We start from the raw sequence: 23772 nt of genomic DNA, 5'->3' as shown, positions 1-23772 counted from the left end.
ATTCCCGAAATTCCCAGTCAGAACTTATACGCCATCGGTGTTGTCCAAAGACTCCACAGTCATGAACGCTGAGAGTCACGACAAATACCCGGGATACAAGTATATTTTCCTGCTCGCTGTGCCAGACTTGGAATCAGTTCCCATGTTTGGAATATATTCCCGAATTCCCAGCGGCCTACGTGGCAGCGAGCAACAGGTGAGGTGGTGGAGGTGGCGGGAAGACTTTCCCTCTGACATTCGTTCACCAACTGCTCTCATATTTCACTATTTAATCCCTTATAAACACGTACTTTGATGTCAGTAGTACAGACACAGGCGTTATAATGTATTGATAAAGATATAATTGCCATTTATACACAGGTAATGTCACAGGTGATCAATTTATCAATACATGGTCGTGTGTGTGGCAGCGGGAAGGGCGGCTACCTGTCGGCTCCTCCTGTAGGGTAGGTTGTCGTACCGAGGGGTGGTGGGTGTTGTGTTGGGGCCGTGAGTGTGGCTGGTGTAGGTGGACACAGGCGGCCGCTACACCCTCTCTTACACTCACATAATTCACCCCTTTATTAACACCTTATTACCTCGGCTGTATTAAATAATCACAACATCATCCCGGACAATAATTCTCTATAATCAGTAATTAATGTTACCGACTTGTATTGTGGATAATTATAACTATTACACATAATTACGGCTGAAATTTTAAAACCCTTGACCGTGAAACTACAAAAAACTAGACGAAGAAAATAAAACTAAAACACAAATTGGACAAACTTAAGAGAGAAATAAATCGTGTAAAAACAAAATTAAATCGAGAAAGTAAATTTAAGATGTTTCCCAAGCGACGAAATTATGAGACTTGAGAAGAAGTGATTATTGTGTGTAACTGTGTAATAACTAAAGGCACAGGTGGTGTGTGTGTGTGTGGGGACCTCGTACACATATACATACACAATATATATATATACATACATACATACACACGGACAGTCAGCATCACTACACGCAGCAAGATATTGGCATCGTGAACAGCTGATGCGAAAACTCGATTTATAAGGTAAGATTATTATTATTATTATTACTATTGTTGTTATACATACATACATACATACATACATACATACATACATACATACATACATACATACATACATACATACATATTGACATATTCCAAAAATGCTAATGAAAAAAATATTTAAAACTTCTCTGTCTGTCCGTCTGTCTGTCTGTCTGTCCGTCTGTCTGTCTGTCCGTTTGTCTGCCTGTATATGTGTCTCTGTGTCTTTCTCTCTATCTGTCTCACTGTGTCTGCATATCTGTCTGTGCCTCTGTCCCTTTCTGTCTTTCGCTACCAGCAACTTTTGGAGCTTCTATTACTTGTATCCATCTATCCATCTTTCCCTATCCACTTTACTCTCAGATTAACTTAATTCTCTCTCTCTATCTTTATTTCACGTTATCTCTCTCTCCTCCCTAGTTAGCAATCAGTTAATGTTCTTAAATCCTCGCGGTGAATACATCTCGATACGACATGACAGTCGAATTTGTCGCGCGCGTGTGTGTGTGTATGTTAGGAATCAATTCAAGGTTCTGATTGTCTTAAATAATGATTGTTGAGGTTCTGATTGTCTTAAGGAATGATTGTCGAGGTTCTGATTGTCTTAAATAATGATTGTTGAGGTTCTGATTGTCTTAAGAAATGATTGTTGGGGTTCTGATTGTCTTAAGAAATGATTGTTGATCTTCTGGTTGTCTTAAATAATGATTGTTGAGGTTATGATTGTCTTACGGAATGATTGTCAAGGTTCTGATTGTCTTAAATAATGATTTTTGAGGTTCTGATTGTCTTAAGGAATGATGTCGAGGTTCTGATTGTCTTAAGGAATGATTGTTGAGGTTCTGATTATCTTAAGGAATGATTGTCGAGGTTCTGATTGTCCTAAGAAATGATTGTTGAGGTTCTGATTCTCATAAGGAACGATTGTTGTGGTTCTGATTGTCTTGAAGAATAATTGTCGAGGTTCTGATTGTCTTAAGGAATGATTGTAAAGGTTCTGATTGTCTAAATTAATTATTATAGAGATTCTGACTGGCTAAAGGAATGATTGTCCGGGTTCTGAGTGCTTGAGATAGTCATTTTAGTGATGGGTAGATCTGAACGTACAGAGAAACACTGATTGGCAACCCGAGTCTAAAACATATCTCTTAATAACAACATTTAATTACCTACCAATTATATTTCAATTTACCTTTAATTTGCATAATTGGGTTAATTATTTTTATTTTATTTTGCTGATAATTATTTTGTAATGAATTCTACTTATGTTTATTTACTTATTTTCGTGTATATTTATGTATATTATCCACGTATTCTGAGTTTATTGGTGTATAATTTCTATTTATTCATTATTATATTAGTAAAGGCTCACAATATTTGCACATACGAGATATTTAAATGTTTCTGGAAGTAATATAGTGCGTTTCCACCCAGCCAGCCAGCGAGGTCTTAACTAAAATTGCACATAGGGTCGGAAATCGTATCTTGTTCATACAGTGAGTTGAGGCGTCCAGTTCCCCATCAGTGTGTAAAGCCGATTTTGATAGTGTTGTAACAGAGAGAGGATACTGTTGCCGGGGACTGTTAGGATACTGTTGCCGGGGACTGTTAGGATACTGTTGCCGGGGACTGTTAGGATACTGTTGCCGGGGACTGTTAGGATGCTGTTAGGACCTGTTAGTACACGAGGACTGCTGGGGTCTGTTTTTGGACACTGCTAGGATACGGACACTGCTAGGACACTGCTAGGACACTGCTAGGACACGGACACTGCTAGGACACGGATACTGCTAGGACACGGATACTGCTAGGACACTGCTAGGACACTGCTAGGACACTGCTAGACACTGCTAGGACACGGACACTGGGCAGACATCGACACCAAGAGACACTGCTAGACACGGACACTGCTAAGACACGGACACTGCTAGGACACGGACACTGCTAGGACACTGCTAGGACACTTGTTTGACTCAGCTATATATAAACACAACCTTTTTATCCCTATGCCCTTTATTGGCAGCTGTACAAGTCATAGGGTGTCACTCAGTCATTAGGGTGTCACTCAGTCATTAGGGTGTCACTCAGTCATTAGGGTGTCACTCAGTCATTAGGGGTGTCACTCAGTCATTAGGGTGTCACTCAGTCATTAGGGGTGTCACTCAGTCATTAGGGTGTCACTCAGTCATTAGGGTGTCACTCAGTCATTAGGGTGTCACTCAGTCATTAGGGTGTCACTCAGTCATTAGGGTGTCACTCAGTCATTAGGGTGCTCGTCATTAGGGTGTCACTCAGTCATAGGGTGTCACCAGTCATTAGGGTGTCACTCAGTCATAGTGCCTCATTAGGCGTCAATCAGTCATTAGGGCGTCACTCAGTCATTAGGGTGTCACTCAGTCATTAGGGTGTCACTCAGTCATTAGGGTGTCACTCAGTCATTAGGGTGTCACTCAGTCATTAGGGTGTCACTCAGTCATAGGTGTCACTCAGTCATTAGGGTGTCACTCAGTCATTAGGGTGTCACTCAGTCATTAGGGTGTCACCTCAGTCATTAGGTGTCACTCAGTCATAGGGTGTCACCAGTCATAGGTGTCACTCGTCATTAGGGTGTCACTCAGTCATTAGGGTGTCACTCAGTCATTAGGGTGTCAGTCATTAGGGTGTCACCAGTCATTAGGGTGTCACCAGTCATTAGGGTGTCACTCAGTCATTAGGGTGTCACTCAGTCATTAGGGTGTCACTCAGTCATTAGGGGTGTCACTCAGTCATTAGGGTGTCACTCAGTCATTAGGGTGTCACCAGTCATTAGGGTGTCACTCAGTCATTAGTGTCACTCATCATGGTCATTAGGTGTCACTCAGTCATTGGGTGTCACTCAGTCATTAGGGTGTCACTCAGTCATTAGGGTGTCACTCAGTCATTGTCTTTAGTTACAAGATAAAAAGCTAAATTGTATCTTGGTAAAATACTTATGAATTATGTATGTTAAATTGAAGGGTTAAAATGAGTGTGGTTAAATGTGGTGATTGGTCTTGTTGATGTAGGTATTGACCACTGTGGGGTGTGTGTGTGTGTGTGTGTGTGTGTGTGTGTGTGTGTGTGTGTGTGTGGCGTGTCTGTGTGTGTGTGTGTGTGGTGCGTGTGTGTGCGTGTGTGTGTGTGTGTGTGTGTGTGTGTGGTGTGTGTGTGTGTGTGTGTCTGTATGTGTGTGTGGGTGTGTGGGTGTGTGTGTGTGTGGGTGTGTGTTATATATGGAAACACTTTCACCACTTGACCTGATGTGTTTGCTCGCCAATAATTTATTTTCGGTAAATAAATAAATAAATAAACAAATAAATTAGTATGTCACACTTACCTGTTTTATTTATCAAACACAATAAACTTTAAATAGAACCTAATTTATATCTATTTATTCTCTAACACGTATAGTGCTTCAATAACAACAATAGCGATGTGTGTGTCTGTACTTATGTTTGTCAACGTTAACCAAGGTTGATTTATTTAGAGAGGTGTGGGGAGGTGGGGTGTGGGGGGTGTGTGGTGAGGGGGTGTTGGTGGGGTGTGTGAGGGGTGTTGGTGTGTTGACGAGTGTACTATGATAATACAATAACATATTTATCGTGTATGAATTCATTAACGTTACTCTAAATAAATACTGTATCGAAATGTATTACAGGATTGAGAAAAAAATACCACAGGCCCGGTGCATTACGATACATTATGTAATACTGGAAAATACAGTTTTACCTCACAATACTCTATTAATTATTCTGTCAAACTAAAAAACAATTTTATCTCTCTAAGCCAAGGATAAGTATGGAAAAAATATGATAGTTATATTGGTATTGTGGTTATGATATAAACAATAGAATATACCTAAATATACACATACAACCATATATGCACACAAAACATACTTACATACAGTACACACACACACACACACACACACACATACACCCATGGCTTCTACCCCTTCCCTTACCCTCCCTTCACACCTTCCCCTTCTTCCCCCTCCCCTTCCCAACAGACGTCAGAGGCGGTAATCCCACAGTCAGAGCCCAGGGTTAATTACCATATTGCCACACAGCTACACACAGCGCCCTCACACATCAAAGAGCCATATTATAACATTTTCTGAGACGTTCACAGCTTATTAAATTTTTATATCAGACAGTATGATAGATATATGACTTAAGAGTATGATATATGACTTAAGAGTATGATATATGACTTAAGAGTATGATATATGTCTTAAGAACATGATAGATATGTAAACAGTATGATAATTATGTTGAATTATGTAAATATGTATGATTGATATAGTTGATTATGTAAGAGAGTATAATTGGAAGATTATATGGAATTATGTGAAGTATTATAGAGAGTTACCGTTTATATTAGTAATTAATTCAGGGAAGGAATTGCCGTAGAGAGCTTACGTAAGGCTAGGTTGGGTTAGGTTAGGTTAGGTTAGATTAATGAATACGACTTTCCTAAAATTAAAAGCCGATATATAAATTATTTTTTGGGTGACAAACTTAGTCATTACATTTATTGAAGATTAAAGATATATTGCAATTTTAATTACTTTGGTGGGGACTGTATTTTATTTTGAGTCGTCCAAAAATTAAAAAAATCCTCATGTTGGATAAAGAACGTAATTTATTTCATCAGTTTGTTGGTTTACTGAAATAAAATACATACTGTGATAGGAGAGAGATGATATGATAGAATGATCCTTGGTTTATTTTGGTTTAATTTATTTATGTTTTGGTTTAATATTTATGTTTTGGTTTATTTTTGAATATTTTCGTTTATATTTTTATTTGGTTTATTTATATTTTGGTTTATTTTTCGCCACCAACAACTGCGTAAACCACAAACAATAATAATAAAACCGAACGTCTTCAAGTTGTGGAATATTTATTTTAATAATAGTAAATGACACGTTGTTATTTAAAGAGAATGGGAGATTCGTTTTCTATTTCTCCCGAGTTGAATACACTCAATCTAACGCACTCAATCCAACGCACTCAATTTAGTGTACTCTTTCAATTTAATGTACTCAATTTTAATGCACTCAATTTAATGCACTAAATTTAATGTACTCAACCAAATACTGCTCTCAATCACAGCTGAAAACACACACACACACACACACACACACACACACACACACACACACGCACTCTTTGTAGGACAGTGTTTTATGTGTTTGTTTTGCAATTTCCACACGCTTTAATACACACACAATATAATAACAATGTTGTACTGGGGAATTAAATCTCAATATTCCCTGGTGAGTGTTGTAATGTGCTGCTGTGGTTGTTGTAGTTGTTATTGTAGTTGTTGTTGTGTTTGTTCTTGTTGTAGTTGCTAGTGTAGTTGTTGAGGTTGTTGTTATTGTTATTATTTTTTTGTTATTGTTGTTGTTGTAGTTATTATTGTAATTGTTGTTATTGTTGTTATAGTGTTGTTGTTGTTTGAAGTTATTATTATTATTATTACTGTTTATCGTGATTGGGTTATTATTACACCGACCGATGACAGACAAACACACACACACACATTTGATCTGTTGTGATGTGACTTATCTGTTAAGGTGAGAAAAAGTGGAGTAGGCAGCCAGGTAAAGAGCTTGACCACTTTAATGTAACTAACTATATATAGCACCCCCAAGTGAACCTATACACACACACACACACACACACACACACACACACACACACACACACACACACACACACACAGGTTGCCTATGAATTTTGTTGTAGCTGTCTATAATTGTTGTAGGTGGCCTATAATAGTTGTTACCCCTGTGTATACCCGTTGTAGATCTTGTATATAATTGTTGTAGCTTCTATCTATAGGTCATGTTCGAAGGTTATGCCCTAGTCTAATCTAGTTGATAACGCCTACTACCCCTGAGGTGATTGACAGGGAAATAGTTACAGAGAGCGAATGACATTTTCCCCGCCGCTGCGTTTCACAATAATTGGGAAATCTGACTCACGGGGGGAAAAAGGGAAATTTTGCTAACGAATTCATGATTGTCAGTTTGTGAAAGGATTCTGTGTTTACTATTTTCAATTGTGAATTATTTTATTGGTGTTTTATTTGTCTGTTTTTTTTGTGTGTTTTGTTGTTTGGTTTATTGTCAGTTTATACTCTGTGTTCTTTAATGATAATGTTGACTGGTGTTTTATGTATAGGGATGTTATTATTATTGATATTATTAGTATTGATGTGGACAACTACTAATAATAAATCGCGATATTATTATTATTATTATTATTATTATTATTATTATTATTATTATTATTATTATTATTATTATTATTATTATTATTATTAATGTGTGAATTTTGTCCAGGCACAATGTACCAATGGAGTGGGTCCTACCAAGGCTTTGATACCCCAGTTGATGAGAGAGAGAGAGAGAGAGAGAGAGAGAGAGAGAGAGAGAGAGAGCTGGTCATCACGTCAGCTGTTCACCCACATATAAAATGATCCCAGAACATTTTGTGGTGTAGACTCCGGCATCAAATGGTGGTGTCCAGTATATCTGTCTGGTAACACTGCTGTTTTTAATGTGCTGCTTCCATGTGTGTGTATACGCTAGTCTGTCTGTCTGTGTCTGTCTGTCTGGTTTCTCTATCTGTGTGTGTGTGTGTGAGTGTGTGTGTGTGTGTGTTTGTGTTTGTGTGTGTGTGTGTGTGTGTGTGTGTGTGTGTGTGTGTGTGTGTGTGTGTGTGTGTGTGTAATCTGACACAAAAAATAGACCACCATAGTTTTCTAGTCGTCTCAAACTTCTTATTATTAAAAATGAAACTTTCCCAAAAGAAAATCCAAAGTTTGAAAAGTTTGGGATAAAAGACGAGATTAAGGCGAGTGAACTTTGGATATCTTGTTGTGTGCACATAGAGGGTTATGGTGTGCACATGGAGGGTTATGGTGTGCACATGGAGGATTATGGTGTGCACATAGAGGGTTATGGTGTGCACATGGAGGGGACAGGGTGTGCACATGGAGGATTATGGTGTGCACATGGAGGGTTATGGGGAAGCAGAGTGGTGGGGGAGGTTGTTGACATCCGTTGCCATGGAGACCTGCTACTTCATCTGCTATCCATGCCATGCAACACGTGTGGGTAGGCGTGTGTCCGCGTGGGTAGGCGTGTGTCCGTGTGGGTAGGCGTGTGTCCGTGTGGGTAGGCGTGTGTCCGTGTGGGTTGGCGTGGTGTGTGGTAGGCGTGTGTCCGTGTGGGTAGGCGAGTATCTGCGTGTGTGAGTGTGTGGAAAGATGTGGGTGTATGTCTGGAGGGGTTCAGCTATCATACTCAGATAGTTAATCCACCGTACTCAAGGGGTTTGTCGTACTCAAATGCTAAATCCATCGTACTCAAGGGGTTTATCGTACTCAAATGCTTAATCCATCGTACTCAAGGGGTTTATCGTACTCAAATGCTTAAGCCATCGTACTCAAGGGTTACATACACCATTGTTTTATAAGTTACACCTAAAGGAACATCAGATTTCAATACATATTCCCACGCGTTAATTCAATATATATTAATAACATATTTTCTTGCCTCCCCCAAAAATCATAAACTACGCCATTAATTATTTTTTTGATTGGATTTGAAATGAAAATATAATCAGCAGAAAAACGTGGAGATTTATCTAAAGCTGTGATGACGTCAGTAGAAGGAGGGCGGGGCTAGGGTGAGTTGCCATGTGACGTCAGTAGAAGGAGGGCGGGGCTAGGGTGAGTTGCCATGTGACGTCAGTAGAAGGAGGGCGGGCTAGGTGAGTGCATGTGAGTGTGGGTGGGGAGAAGGAGGGCTAGGTGAGTTGCCATGTGACGTCAGTAGAGGGAGGGCGGGGCTAGGGTGAGTTGTCATATACCACTTTTTATTAATTATTATTTTTATAATTTTAATCTAATCATAATAATTTTTACCCTAATTTTGGTATAATATTCTAAATTATTATAATGGGAGTATTTTTTTCCCTGAAGATGTACTAAATAAGGAGGACTTAAGGCAGCTTCGTTGGTGTTATTCTGGGTTGTTACTTAATGGTTAAATATAATGTTGAGTGATATATGGTTAATAATATTTTTCATTCTCAACTTAACCTGACCTAACCAAACTTAATCTAACCTAACTTAACCAAACTTAAACATGACCTAAACCTCTAACCTCACCCAAACTAACACTAACCTAACCTAACTTAACCAAACTTAAACATGACCTAAACCTCTAACCTCACCCAAACTAACACTAACCTAACCTAACTTAACCAAACAGCACAAAATACCATTGTCTTTAAACTTGTCTCAATATTCTTCAAACAAAACAATAACACTTACAAAAAAAAATACTGTAGTTATGTTTGAAGTAGGAGTTACAGTTATAGCTAAAATTACTTCACTATGCGGCACTTAACGTTATATAAGTGACTCACATAAACCCTGTACTTTACTCTTAACTGCGGTGTTTACTAAGTGATGCTTTACACTAGTATGTATTTTTTTATGTATCTCTTATATGTATCTTGCTATATGTATCTTGTTACATGTATCTTGTTAAATGTATCATCTTAAATGTATCTCTTATATGTATCATGTTAATTGTATCTCTTAAATGTATCTTGTTATATGCATTATGTAATATGTATCTTATGTATAACCCGCTAGAAACATAACTCGTAAATTCGTGTTTCTTTCATCATTAAAAACACTTCAATTTTTCTCTTATGTTTTGTTCTTTTACTGTAAATTACTTTTCGTGAATGATACACTGGCAGGTGTTAATAATTGTGGGTGTTGGTGTTTCTGGGGGAGGGAGGGGGTGGGGGAAGGGGTGGGGAGGGAGGTGGAGGTTGTGTGGGGAGGAATGTGTGTGTTGGGAGAGAGAGAGAGAGAGAGAGAGAGAGAGAGAGAGAGAGAGAGAGAGAGAGAGAGAGAGAGAGAGAGAGAGAGAGAATAAATATCCCTCACTATTCAACGTTTTTCCTCACCTCGTCTTCTCTCCCCTCTCACACAGGTAAGTCGTGACGTCAATAAGTACCTCGACCACTCACAAGATTAAACTTAGTATTAACAGCCAATCAGAATGAGTGAATTTCAGGACCAGCTGAACGTTGTCTTATGCTTAAGTGTAGTATTTATTGCGTATTTTTCGCAATTAAAATTTTATGTGATTGAAAAAAAAATATTTTGTGTGTGTGTGTGTGTGTGTGTGTGTGTGTGTGCTACCCCCATTAAGACATAACCTATTCGTCTGTCTTTAAGAAACATTCCCATCCTAACATCTCAAAGACAATGATCCAAATTATAACAAATCATTTTAACACTCGCCAAATTATAGTCAACCTACAGCCTGTAATTATAGTCAACCTACAGCCTGTAATTATAGAATCCTCAAAGACCTGTTCCAAACGCATAATCCCTTAACAGCGTGGAGTTTGACCGGTCAGTCTGATAATTGGTGTCAGTGGAAATAATTTTGTTGATGTGTAATTATTTGATGGTGTAAGTTGTGGATAATTGTTGGTGGTGGTGTTTACTCTGATGGTGGTGAGTGGTGTTGGTGGTGGTGTTGGTGGTGGTGTTGACTGTGATGGTGGTGAGTGGTGTTGGTGGTGAGTGGTGTTGATGGTGGTGTTGGTGGTGGTGTTTACTGTGTTGGTGGTGAGTGGTGCTGGTGGTGGTGTTGGTGGTGAGTGGTGTTGGTGGTGAGTGGTGTTGGTGGTGGTGGTGGTGAGTGGTGGTGGTGGTGTTTACTGTGATGGTGGTGAGTGGTGTTGGTGGTGGTGTACTGTGTTGGTGGTGAGTGGTGTTGGTGGTGTGGTGGTGAGTGGTGTTGGGTGAGTGGTGTTGGTGGTGAGTGGTGTGGTGGTGGTGGTGGTGTTGGTGGTGGTGTTGGTGGTGAGTGGTGTTGGTGGTGGTGTTTACTGTGTTGGTGGTGAGTGTTGTTGTTGTTGTTGTTGTTGTTGTTGTTTTTGTTGTTGTTGTTGTTGTTATTTAAACACAAAGCACCACATCAACTACATACCAACATACTCTATAATCGTCAAGACCAATTATAGTCATCACAACTTTACCCTGAGTCAATAACCACTCTTGACCTTCGTGACCTCAAGGTGACCTCAGCTGACCACCTGACCAAGATTGCGTAATAACAAAGCCCAGAAAATGAGGTCACGAAAAATTTGCCCCAGTCATGCAATACCGGGGAGTGGGGGGGCTACTTGGCTGTGGGGTGAGAGCTAAGGAGCTGTGTGTGCTCCTGTTACTGGAATACACACACACACATACACACCTGAAACACACACACATACACACGCAAAACACACACACACATACACAACCATACACACACACACACACACACACACACACACAAAGGCTCACCTGGGATTGACTGACCTTTTAAATCTCAACACTTTGAAAAATTTATAGGGCAGTTAACGAGGTCAGTAAAGCCGATCATCTGTATCTATTACTATAGGAAAGACGACCTTATTGTCTAGCACTGTTTTGCCCCCGGCGCTATATCGTGTGACAATGATAAATCGTATATCATAATATATAATGGTGATTATTTCTACATTATGAACGTCTGTCCCTAATGGTGGTAGACGTTCAAGTGCGTGTGTGTGTGTGTGTGTGTTTTTGTGTGTGTGTGTGTGTGTGTGTGTGTGTGTGTTCTCTCCAGCCACCTCGCGTGTGTTTTATTTTAAATCAATAAAGTTAAAAGTTCAAACTATGATATTTTTTAAGTTACAATTTTCTCTAATGGTTCAGATGGTTTATGTATACCGGTGACCTTACCTGACCACTATGTATACTAACTGGATAGAGTGCGTGACCTGACCTGACCACTATGTATACTAACTGGATAGAGTGCGTGATCTGACCTCACCACTATGTATACTAACTGGATAGAGTGCGTGATCTGACCTCACCACTATGTATACTAACTGGATAGAGTGCGTGATCTGACCTCACCACTATGTATACTAACTGGATAGAGTGCGTGACCTGACCTCACCACTATGTATACTAACTGGATAGAGTGCGTGATGCAGCCTCACCACTATTATACTAACTGGATAGAGTGCGTGATCGGCCTCACCACTATGTATACTAACTGGATAAGTGCGTGGCCTGACCTGACCACTATGTATACTAACTGCTTGGATAGAGTGCGTGGTCTGACCTCACCACTATATGCTAACTGGATAGAGTGCGTGATCAGCCTCACCACTATATTATACTAACTGGATAGAGTGCGTGACCTGACCTCACCACTATGTATACTAACTGAGATAGAGTGCGTGATCTGACCTCACCACTATATTATGCTAACTGGATAGAGTGGCGGCCTGACCTCACCACTATGTATACTAACTGGATAGAGTGCGTGATCTGACCTCACCACTATGTATACTAACTGGATAGAGTGCGTGACCTGACCTCACCACTATGTATACTAACTGGATAGAGTGCGTGACCTGACCTCACCACTATGTATACTAACTGGATAGAGTGCGTGACCTGACCTCACCACTATGTATACTAACTGGATAGAGTGCGTGATCTGACCTCACCACTATGTATACTAACTGGATAGAGTGCGTGACCTGACCTCACCACTATGTATACTAACTGGATAGAGTGCGTGACCTGACCTCACCACTATGTATACTAACTGGATAGAGTGCGTGACCTGACCTCACCACTATGTATATTCACACATATCTAACAATTATATATAACGGCACGTAGACATACATAAATTTAAAAACACACATACCTAAAAATACTCACACACACACACACACACACACACACACACACACACACACACACACACACACACACACACACACACACACACACATCTGCATGAAAAATACGGAAATGTTAACTGAATGTCCAAGTTGTCGGTTAGGATTTGTCGGGAAGATCTTGGGATTTAAATATTTTCTTAAGGCCATGGTAAGGATGGAGGGGGGGGGGGGTAATCCTTCAGGTGTGCGTCAGTCTCCTGGAAACATTTTAGTGGAAGGGATTTATCGGGAACACCATCGAGTCTATTTTTTACTTGTGGATTAATAGATTATATTGTAGGATTTATGGATAATATTATAGGATTTATGTTTAATATTGGAGGATTTGTGTATATTATTGTAGGATTTATGGATAATATTGAAGGATTTATGTACACTATATTCTTGTAGGATTTATGTTTAATATTGGAGGATTTATGTATATTATTGTAGGATTTATGGATAATATTGAAGGATTTATGTACACTATATTCTTGTAGGATTTATGTTTAATATTGGAGGATTTATGTATATTATTGTAGGATTTATGGATAATATTGAAGGATTTATGGATAATATTGTAGGATTTATGTTTAATAGTATAGGTTTTATGTATAATATTGTAGGATTTATGTACACTATATTCTTGTAGGATTTTGTAAAATATTGTAGGATTAATGTATAATATTATATAAGCTGGGGTGTATAATCTTCTGGGGGATTATTCAATATTTTATTTTTTATTTTATTCACTGAAGAAAACTGAGTTGGGATGGCTGACTGTCCGGGCGTTTTAATTCTTTGACTGTTGAGGGAATACTATCCTCGTGGTATTGTGAGGATTAAGGGATTGCGGTCAATTATTTTGTGTGTGTGTGTGTGTGTGTGTGTGTGTGTGTGTGTGTGTGTGTGTGTGTGTGTCTGTCTGTGTGTGTGTGTGTGTGTGTGTGTGTGTGTGTGTGTGTGTGTGTGTGTGTGTGTGTGTGTTGTCGCCAGCATCCCACAGTCGCCACACGCAGCACCCGACCTTCCGTTGTAAAAGTCTACGGTCACCTCAACCCGCGTTTCACTCACTCTGCTCGTGACGTTTCATCTTATTCTATTGATTTTAACATTGTGGTGTAGTAGTTCCCTCAGATGGTGTTATGAGGGACCTGGCGTGGTGTAGTAATTCCCTCGCAGATGGTGTTATGAGGGGCCTCACGTGGTGTAGTAATTCCCTCACAGATGGTGTGATGAGGGACATATTTGGTGTAGTAATTCCCTCACAGATGGTGTTATGAGGGCCTCACGTGTTAGTAACTCCCTCACATATGGTGTTATGAGGGACATGTGGTGTAAATAATTCCCTCACAGATTAATTATTATGAGGGGCCTCACGTGGTGTAGTAATTCCCTCACAGATGGTGTTATGAGGGGCCTCACGTGGTGTAGTAACTCCCTCACATATGGTGTTATGAGGGGCCTCACATGGTGTAGTAATTCCCTCACAGATGGTGTTATATGAGTGAGGTGTGGTTCCAGGCCTTCCTATCGTAGACGGATTAACACATCGCTGGTAGTTGGGTCTCACAGGCCGTTATCACTGGGTACCTGGGACCTCACTGTGTGAGTTAACTTGGGTGCAGCTGTTACTGTTGAGTTATTGTTCTCACTGGCTTAAGCCTTTATTCATCACTGTTCACCTCTGTTTAACACTGGTTCCTTTCCTTTCCTAAATGAAATTGTAACTTCTGGCGAGAACTTGTTGATATTCCGGTGGGGAGGAGGGTTCAGGGGAGGGAGTTGGTATGGGCCAACATAACAGTTGACCTAGCTGCTCCGAGAGGAGCGCCAGGTACGTCTTGACCCTTCGGTGGTCAAGGATATAGTGTGTGTGTGTGTGGTGTGTGTGTGTGTGTGTGTGTGTGTGTGTGTGTGTGTGTGTGTGTGTGTGTGTGTGTGTGTTGTCGCCAGCACCCAACAGTCGCCACACGCAGCACCCGACCTTCCGTTGTAAAAGTCTACGGTCACCTCAACCCGCGTTTCACTTACTCTGCTCGTGACGTTTCATCTATTCTATTGATTTTAATATTGTGTGTGTGTGTGTGTGTGTGCACCTGTGAGGTGTAAGGGTCAAAGGTCATGATGGAGTTACCTGGACTAAAGTAATTAATATAGACGTGGATCAGTACCTGGCTAGAGTCTATATATATATATATATATATATATATATATATATATATATATATATATATATATATATATATATATATATATATATATATATATATATATATATATATATATATATATATATATATAATTTAGATTTATCAGTTAAGCATTAAAACAATACTAATAAGTCTATGGTTATATTAGTTCGGGTATTATAGTGGTATTGTAGTGAGGAATGGTGTCTGTGTCTGTTTGTCTGTGTCTGTATGTCTTTCTGTCTGTCTCTGTCTGTGTCTGTATGTCTGTCTCTGTCTGTCTGTCTGTCTCTGCCTGTCTATCTTGTCTGTCTGTCTTCAACCTTTCTTTCTTCCTCCTCCCTTCTCTCTCCCCCACCTCCCCCCTTCTCTCTCTCATCTCCCCAACAATTATTCTCCATTTGCTTAAATAAAAAAATTATATCAGGCATAAAATGAGTCTCAACACCTGATCATAAGTCTTCAGTATTTATCTATTGTCGACAGTGGATACAGTTTGTGGGTTAATGTTATATGTATACTGTATGTGAATGTATTGGGATAGATAGGATGGATAGATAGATAGATGGATAGATAGATAAATACGAGATCGAGTATACCAACACACACACACACACACACACACACACACACACACACACACACACACACACACACACATGCACACATACATCAATTTGGTGGTGATGTAGGAGACAGGTGGGGTTCATTACCTGGTCGGGTTTGGTCAGGTGTAGTGTAACTTATGTGTATTGTTGACGTAACATGACGGAACCAACCAATAGCTTTCAGGGGAGGTTGGGTTTGGTTAGGTTAGGCTGGGTTGGGATGGGTTAGGTTAGGTTTAGGTTAGGTTAGGTTAGGTTGGGTTAGGTTAGCTAGACTCGCCTGTAAAATAAATACCTCACGCCCTTCTGTAACACCACGTTCTTTAACACTGTCCCCCCTGCAACTCGCTTTACACTTTCTATTACACAAATACACAGAGAGAGAAATAACCTCACACTACCCAGGGACCGTGAGAAGTGAGTGTGTTCCTTGTACCGAGTCCTGTGTGGGAGAGCCTCGAGATAAAGGTCTACCTCGCTTATTTTACCTCCTGATTAAACATTTCTAAGACTTCCTGGGCTTAAGTTTAGGTTAGGTTGGTGTGTGTGTGTGTGTGTGTGTGTGTGTGTGTGTGTGTGTGTGTGTGTGTGTGTGTGTGTGTGTGCCCATTGCTATTCCAACATTCCATCAATATTTACAAAAGCTGAGTAAGATATAGCATGCTAACTCTTGAATGTTTTATTCTCGTTACTACAAAAATAAATTAATAAATAAACAAGGCGAATCATTTTAAAATGGTCGAGGAACAGCAGATATTTCTTATTTTTTTTTCCTCACTGTATTGATGCGATTTTATACATTCGTTCAAATGGCTTAAATGACGAACAATAACGACGGTTATTACACCCCTTGCCTCTCACGCCACCACACCTCCTGACCTACCACCACCCCCACCCCATCAACACTGACCCTCCCTCCCCCACCCACAACCAACACCAGCCACATTCCTCCACCCCAACTCCATCTAATCGCACTCTCTACCGCGGTAATGTATGTCTAAAACACACACACACACACACACACACAGACACACACACACACACACACACACACACACACACACAAACACACACACACACAGACACACACACACACACACGCACACACACACACACAGACACACACACACACACACACACAGACACACACACACACAGACACACACACACACAGGCCATTTACCACATTACCACACACACACAAAACAGCTTTCCTCTATAATGGACACGAACGGCAGATTTTTCCAAACAATACGCAACACCGAGAAACTTAGAATGAGTTTGTAAAGTGACTTGTGTTTAAATTTTACCAGGAGAATGAGGGGTTGAATAATGTAATTTTTGGATTGGGTTTGGCTTTGGGGGGTCAGCATTGCCAATAATGAGAAAATTCATTGACATTAGGTATTTTTGGTTTTGCATCAAATTGTGGGTTAATTAGTGGTGTTGGCAATAGGTATCTCTCACCTTCTCCATTCCCTATCTCCCTTCCTCTTCTCACTATCTCTCTCCGTCCTACCACACCTTCTTCTCCTCTCCCTCCCTCTCTCCCTCCCTCCCTCCCTCCCTCCCTCTACCACGGTGTTCCTCCACATATCAGCGTCTACTCTCTGCTGACAAGAGACACACCTGGCGACCGTGAAACTGACATTCGCTAATTACTTAAAGACGCAGGTATTGGGGGAGGGAGGGAGGGAGGGCGGGAGGGGGGTAGGAAGGGAGGGAGAGAAGGAGGGAGGGAGGGAAGGAGGGACTATCTACGTCTCACCTTCACACCTTACCACTTCTTAAAGCTGGTCACCCAAGGTACTCGACTGCTTCACCTGCTGACTGGTTGACTGACTGACTGGTTAACTGACTTGCTGGTTGACTAAATCGTTGACTGAATGTTATTATTATTATTATTATTATTATTATTATTATTATTATTATTATTATTATTATTATTATTATTATTATTATTATTATTATTATTATTATTATTATTATTAATACTGTTAAGTTAAGTTATGCTATGTTAAGTTATATAAGATTATGGTATGTTAGAGTTATGTTAGAGTTATGTTTGGCTATGTTATGTTTGGGTTAGGTTAGGTGTTTCATAATGATGGTATTTTCATGTATGTTATTACGTATATAAGGAGAGAAAGGATGTAAGTGCCCGAGTTTATGATGGGGGGAGAGGGAAGGGGAGAGGGGGGAGAGGAGGGGGGGGAGAGGAGGGAGGCACCCTGGTATAACGACTACTCCTGGATGTGGGTAGTGGGCCGTGTGTCAGGTGGTGTGGGGGGGAGGGCAGTACACCTCAGGCCAACTGGTGTTATCAGGCAGTAACCCATCCTAAGTCAGTTACTGGTTATTGGACGACCACCAACTGATGGAAATTAACTGTCAGACATATTACGGTTTATGTAGCGATGTTTTGATAGTTAAGCTGACCGTTCCTACTGACCATCCCTCGGCTCTCATCGGCTGACTATCCCTCGGCTTTCATGGACTGTCCAACGCTCCGTTCGCCTCGGCTTACCATCCCTCGGCTCTCATCGGCTGACCATCCCTCGGCTCTCATCGGCTGTCCAACACACTACACAGTCTCTTCCTTCTCCAGCCTTTAAAAACCTCCTCAACTCAGCCTCCCTCAGTACTCAGCCTCCCTCAGTACTCAGCCTCCCTCAGTACTCAGCCTCCCTCAGTACTCAGCCTCCCTCAGTACTCAGCCTCCCTCAGTACTCAGCCTCCCTCAGTACTCAGCCTCAGCATCAGCCGTAGAGAGTAACATTCTCCTCCTTCCCTCCCCATCCTCCCGGGTCCCTATTTCCTCCTTAAGGATAAACACCAACGGGAGCTAGACTGTATTTCCTGTACCTTCACCAGATCAGTCAGTCAGGAGAGGCGGCAATAGTGGGGTGACAAGAGAAATGTATTGTACAGTGTGTGTGTGTGTGTGTATCGAGGTGGATAATGATATTGTGTACTCAGTCACCCTTACATGCTCACCCCCCCTCCTCTGTGTGTACCTCTGTGTGTACCTCTGTGTGTACCTCTGTGTGTATACGTACAACTGCAGAAGGTTGTCAAGGTAAAAGAAAACCTTTTAGAAATAATTAACCTTGTCACTGTAATCATGGTATAATGACTAACAGGGAAAACAATCCAAACTTATAATGGTAATCGTCATCAAAGGGTTTAAATATCTCGGAATTTTAATAGTACTCATAATTGTCCTCTAGGTACTCGAACTCCATCATGTACTCTAATACTATTCATAAGTCAAGTTCTACTATATCAGTCACGGCTGTTGGTGCCTCTCGCCTCTTGTGTCTTGGTGAGGTATTGCAGTGCGTCTGGTTTTATTGCGAAGGTGTGGAGGAGGAGAGCAGGCCAAGGAGGGGGGGGGTCTCGGGGGAGTGTGTTGTGGTGCTTCAAAAATGGTGGACCAAAATGTTCTTGAAAACACTGGACGTTGGGGAGACAAGAAGCTGGTGCTCTCTCTCTCTCTCTCTCTCTCTCTCTCTCTCTCTCTTTTCTGTCTCCATTTCTCTCTCTATCTGTCTCCCTCTCTCTTTTCTCAAAATTTTCTTTCTCTTTCTATCTTTCTCTTTCTCTCTCAGTGGCCAAGAGAACTCAGTGGCCAAGATAACTCAGTGGTCAAGAGAACTCAGTGGCCAAGAGAACTCAGTGGTCAAGTGGTCAAGATAACTCAGTGGCCAAGAGAACTCAGTGGTCAAGAGAACTCAGTGGTCAAGATAACTCAGTGGCCAAGAGGACTCAGTGGCCAAGATAACTCAGTGGCCAAGATAACTCAGTGGCCAAGAGAACTCAGTGGCCAAGAGAACTCAGTGGCCACGAGAACTCAGTGGTCAAGATAACTCAGTGGGCAAGAGAACTCAGTGGCCAAGAGAACTCAGTGGCCAAGAGAACTCAGTGGCCAAGAGAACTCAGTGGCCAAGAGAACTCAGTGGCCACGAGAACTCAGTGGCTAAGATAACTCAGTGGCTAAGATAACCCAGTGTCCAAGATAACTCAGTGGCCAAGATAACTCAATGATTCTAAGCCTCTTGAAGACTCTTGACCGCTAATGGACAGTGTCAGGGTAAGAGGGATATAAAACACAAGTGTGTAGAGAAATTGGTCTGAGAGAAAGTTTGTTGTCGAGAGTAAAGGCGTGAGTGTGTGTGTGTGTGTCTGTGTCTGTGTCTGTGTGTGTGTGTGTGTGTGTGTGTGTGTGTGTGTGTGTGTGTGTGTGTGTGTGTCAAACAGTTAAGTCCACATCACCTTTAACAAAATCTCATCATCAGGGCACGTGAGGAGGAAGAGGAGGTGAAAGAGGTGGAAGAGGAAGGGAGAAAGGAGGTGGAAAGAGGTGGAGGAGGAGGAGGAGAAGAGGAGGAGGTGGAGAAGGTGGAGGAGGGAGGGAGGAGGAGGGAGGTTTCTGGCAGATTCTCCACCATAGGATTAAAAAGTCTGATAATGAGAATAATGTTAAAAGCTCTAGGCTTGCGTCAGACTCGAGATGATCGCATCATTTTCTTCTACTGCCTGGATTGGCTTTCTAACATAGTATAATGAGCAACACGACTTACCTCACGACCTAAAGACCTGAACGACCTAAAGACCTGCACGACCTAAAGACCTGAACGACCTAAAGACCTGAACGATCTAAAGACCTGCACGACCTAAAGACCTGGGTTCGATATCCAGATGGCGTGGTGAAGTGGTCAGCACACTCACATCACGACCTAAAGACCTGGGTTCGATATCTAGATGGATAAATCCCCACAAAATCCCGCTGGACAAAATATACTTTACATTGTTCCTTATATGTAAATAATACTTTTATTTATACCTTTATATACAGAAAACGTGTGTGTGTGTGTGTGTGTGTGTGTGTGTGTGTGTGTGTGTGTGTAAGTGTGTAAGTGTGTACGCAGCATCAGTATATAAGGTTCCATAATTAAACGCAGCACAATACACATTCTCACCAGCAAAAATATTCACGCAAGATGTTTAGTGACGACAAGATGAACAAAAATAAAACACACTGAATAACAGGAGTGTTGGGGCCAAGACGGAGCTATACGACATACTGAGAGAATTGACTATTGAGGTGAGAATCCCTATCATGATTTACACCTTGGAGACTCTTACTGATTGACATGAGTGTTGGGAGCCAAGAGGAAGCTATACCACAGCCTGAGGGAACTGACTGTTAAGGTTAGAATCCCTATCACTTACCACTGGAGACTGGGTCTTATGGTTTTTTCTACACCAAGGTAACTTTTGCTCTTGTGTAACGATGATGTATGTTGTATTGCCTCCGACTAGTGATGATTGTATCAGAGAGAAGGAGGGAAGAGGAGGAGGGGGAGAAGGAAGAGAAGGAGGAGAAGGAAGAAATGAAGGGAGAGAGATAGAGGAAACTAAGGGAGAGAGAGAGAGAGAGAGAGAGAGAGAGAGAGAGAGAGAGAGAGAGAGAGAGAGAGTTGCCCACCCAGTCGTAAATGCACCACAAGGCTTCAGATCAAGTCACATTCAGCAGCCGATACTCTGACACCCACACGCCCTCCCTCACCTCATTCCAGGGTGAAAGGGAGAGGTAGGGTGGAGGAAAGGGGGAAGGGGGGTTGGGGGAGGGGTAAGGTAACACATAACATGACCCCCTTGAGTGTGTGTGTAAGTCTCGTTAGGGGCCACTTAGCGCCGTCTGTGTTATTGACGCGACAAACACTATAACTTAATGGTTGTTGTATCAAAGTGGAGTAAACATTTAGTATACACATGAATTAGGAGATTATATATAAACACGCCACTGTGTATATATGCAAAGTCTATGTATATAAGTCCTGGTATATATGACATCAATATACATTAGGGTGAGGGCCGAACTAGTGCTGAGGGCCGGACTAGTGCTGACAAGAGAGGAGCACCGAAATGTTGTGGTGGACCAGCGTGAGTGACCGAGTACCCATGAGTTACCTGCAGTAGAGGTAACACTTACTGTACCTGGTCTTACCTTAATGACCAATAGTTGATGACCACAGCGGCGGCCACCTCATAGTTATGTGTTTATTTATATACACGTTTATTCCTCTCTCTCTCTCTCTCTCTCTCTCTCTCTCTCTCTCCATCGCTCACTATCTCCCTCCTCCCTCCACCGCTCCCTTCCTCCCTTCCTCCCTCCCTCCCTCTCTCTCCACCCAAATCCTGGAGGTATCGACCGACAGGATGCCTAGAGGAGTAGACGGGCTGGCCGGATAGGATGAAGGATGGGGCACCTCTCTCTCTCCCCGGCTGCTGCCGGATAAGACGAGGCTGGAGTACCGTCGGCTCAAGACATCATTATGGTAATAACCCGTAAAATGTTGCAAGATAAATTTGTGTTGCAGGACGTAGGAAATACCCGAGTGTTGCAGAGTACATAATTTTAGGGGATTTTTTCTAATATTGCAAACAAGTATCGAAATTAACACGTGTATATAAATAAGATAATAATTGAACATTTGATTTAACATTTACTGGAATTATATCAACATTTGTAAAGACGTTTGATAAATACCAACTCAATTATAGTATGTTATTAATGCATGGGTGAATAACAGCAAAATAACGATAATAAATAAGGAATAAAGACGACAGCGAAGAAGAAGCGGTGAACATTATTAAAATAGGGTTATGTTAGGGTGATCTCGTGCCCCCCAGCCACCAGTAATGACCTGACGTTGGCTTCTCTACGGTATGGAACTCGTCTTTAATGAAAGTCTTATAAATCCGGGGATATATTCCTTTAACCCTGTGTAGGATTTTGCTGTAGGAGTTTATTGTGGATATATGGACAAGAGAGAAAAACAAACATGTCCATCATAACCATTACCTCCTAAATCAACAGGTGACAAGAGACGCCAGGTAGATATAACACCTGGTGACCTCTGGCAAGCCCCTCACACCTCCCCCTCACCTTCTCCATCCTTCCCCCTCACCGCCCTCACCTCTTCCATCGTTCACCTCCTCCACCCCTCAACCCCTCACCTCACCTTCTTCTCCATCTTTCCCTTTTCACCCCTCAACCCCTCACCTCCCACCACCCCCTCCTCCACCACCCTCCACCCCTCAACCCCTCACCTCCACCACCCCCTCACACCCCTTAAGATAAAATGTCTCCTTAAATATGACTGAAAGATCATAATCAAGTTACAGCAAAGTAGTAGGGGTGATTTGGGTAGTAATTGGGTCGTTATCGCAGTGAACAGGATAATCGGGTCGTTATCTTGTATCGGTTAATAGTGAACAGGTTAAAGGTCATTCCAGTTTCTCTAGATTGAATAGTTGGACCACCAATAACCACCCTTATGTTACCCGGGTTTGATTAGGTTAGGTTAGATTAAATTAACATCATTATTAAGGTAAAATAAACCGGGGTGTCTAATCTTCAGGTGATTCTCTCCAAAACTTACACCAGTCACTCATAGAAGAAAAAAAAATCTTACGACAAAATATTTACCTTAAGTTCCCTGTGAGAATCTAGACCCGTGACCATTGACGTGTCCAGGCGGTGAATAAGTCCTCAGAAATATACCGTCACAGCCCCCTATTGACAGTACCTGAAAAGGATATATTGACGGTGAAGGGAGCGGCGGTATATAGATTGAGGTGTATATATATAGATAATCTAAGCCTCCAATGTAGATAGATACAGAGAGAGAGAGAGAGAGAGAGAGAGAGAGAGAGTGAGAGAGAACACCATCTCTCTGCTCTCTTGTTTTTTAGCAGTAGTGTGACCCAATTCCTCCCCAGGTTAGGTTAGGTTTACAAAGTAGGTCAGTTTAACTTTTTTGGAGGGAGGGCGTGGGCTCAAACCTCTGAACAGATTTGATATGGTTAGGTTAGGTTAGGTTAGGTTAGGTTAGGTTAGGTTAGGTTAGGTTAGTTTAGGTTAGTTTAGGTTAGGTTAGTTCATTTGTTTAATCTTTTATTTTTCTGTGATTTATTTAGAATATTAATGATTTTTTTTAAGAATATCTACTTTTTCTTCATATAATGCACTCAAGACACACTCACACAATGCACTCAAGACA

The 23772-nt window shown here is 41.4% G+C and overlaps 1 long non-coding RNA gene across 1 annotated transcript in view; it reads left to right on the top strand.

Moving 5' to 3' along the window:
• Positions 1-472: 472 nt before the first annotated feature.
• LOC121871635 overlaps positions 473-23772 on the top strand; it is a 48487-nt gene continuing 25187 nt past the window's right edge. The window contains exon 1 of the long non-coding RNA XR_006089920.1: positions 473-1054. This is a non-coding gene — a long non-coding RNA (uncharacterized LOC121871635). The remainder of the gene's footprint in view (positions 1055-23772) is intronic.

This window comes from Homarus americanus, unplaced genomic scaffold, assembly GCF_018991925.1.
Source record: "Homarus americanus isolate GMGI-L3 unplaced genomic scaffold, GMGI_Hamer_2.0 scaffold10392, whole genome shotgun sequence".
NCBI lineage: Eukaryota > Metazoa > Arthropoda > Malacostraca > Decapoda > Nephropidae > Homarus > Homarus americanus.
This window is presented reverse-complemented; position numbering and strand designations above follow the sequence as displayed.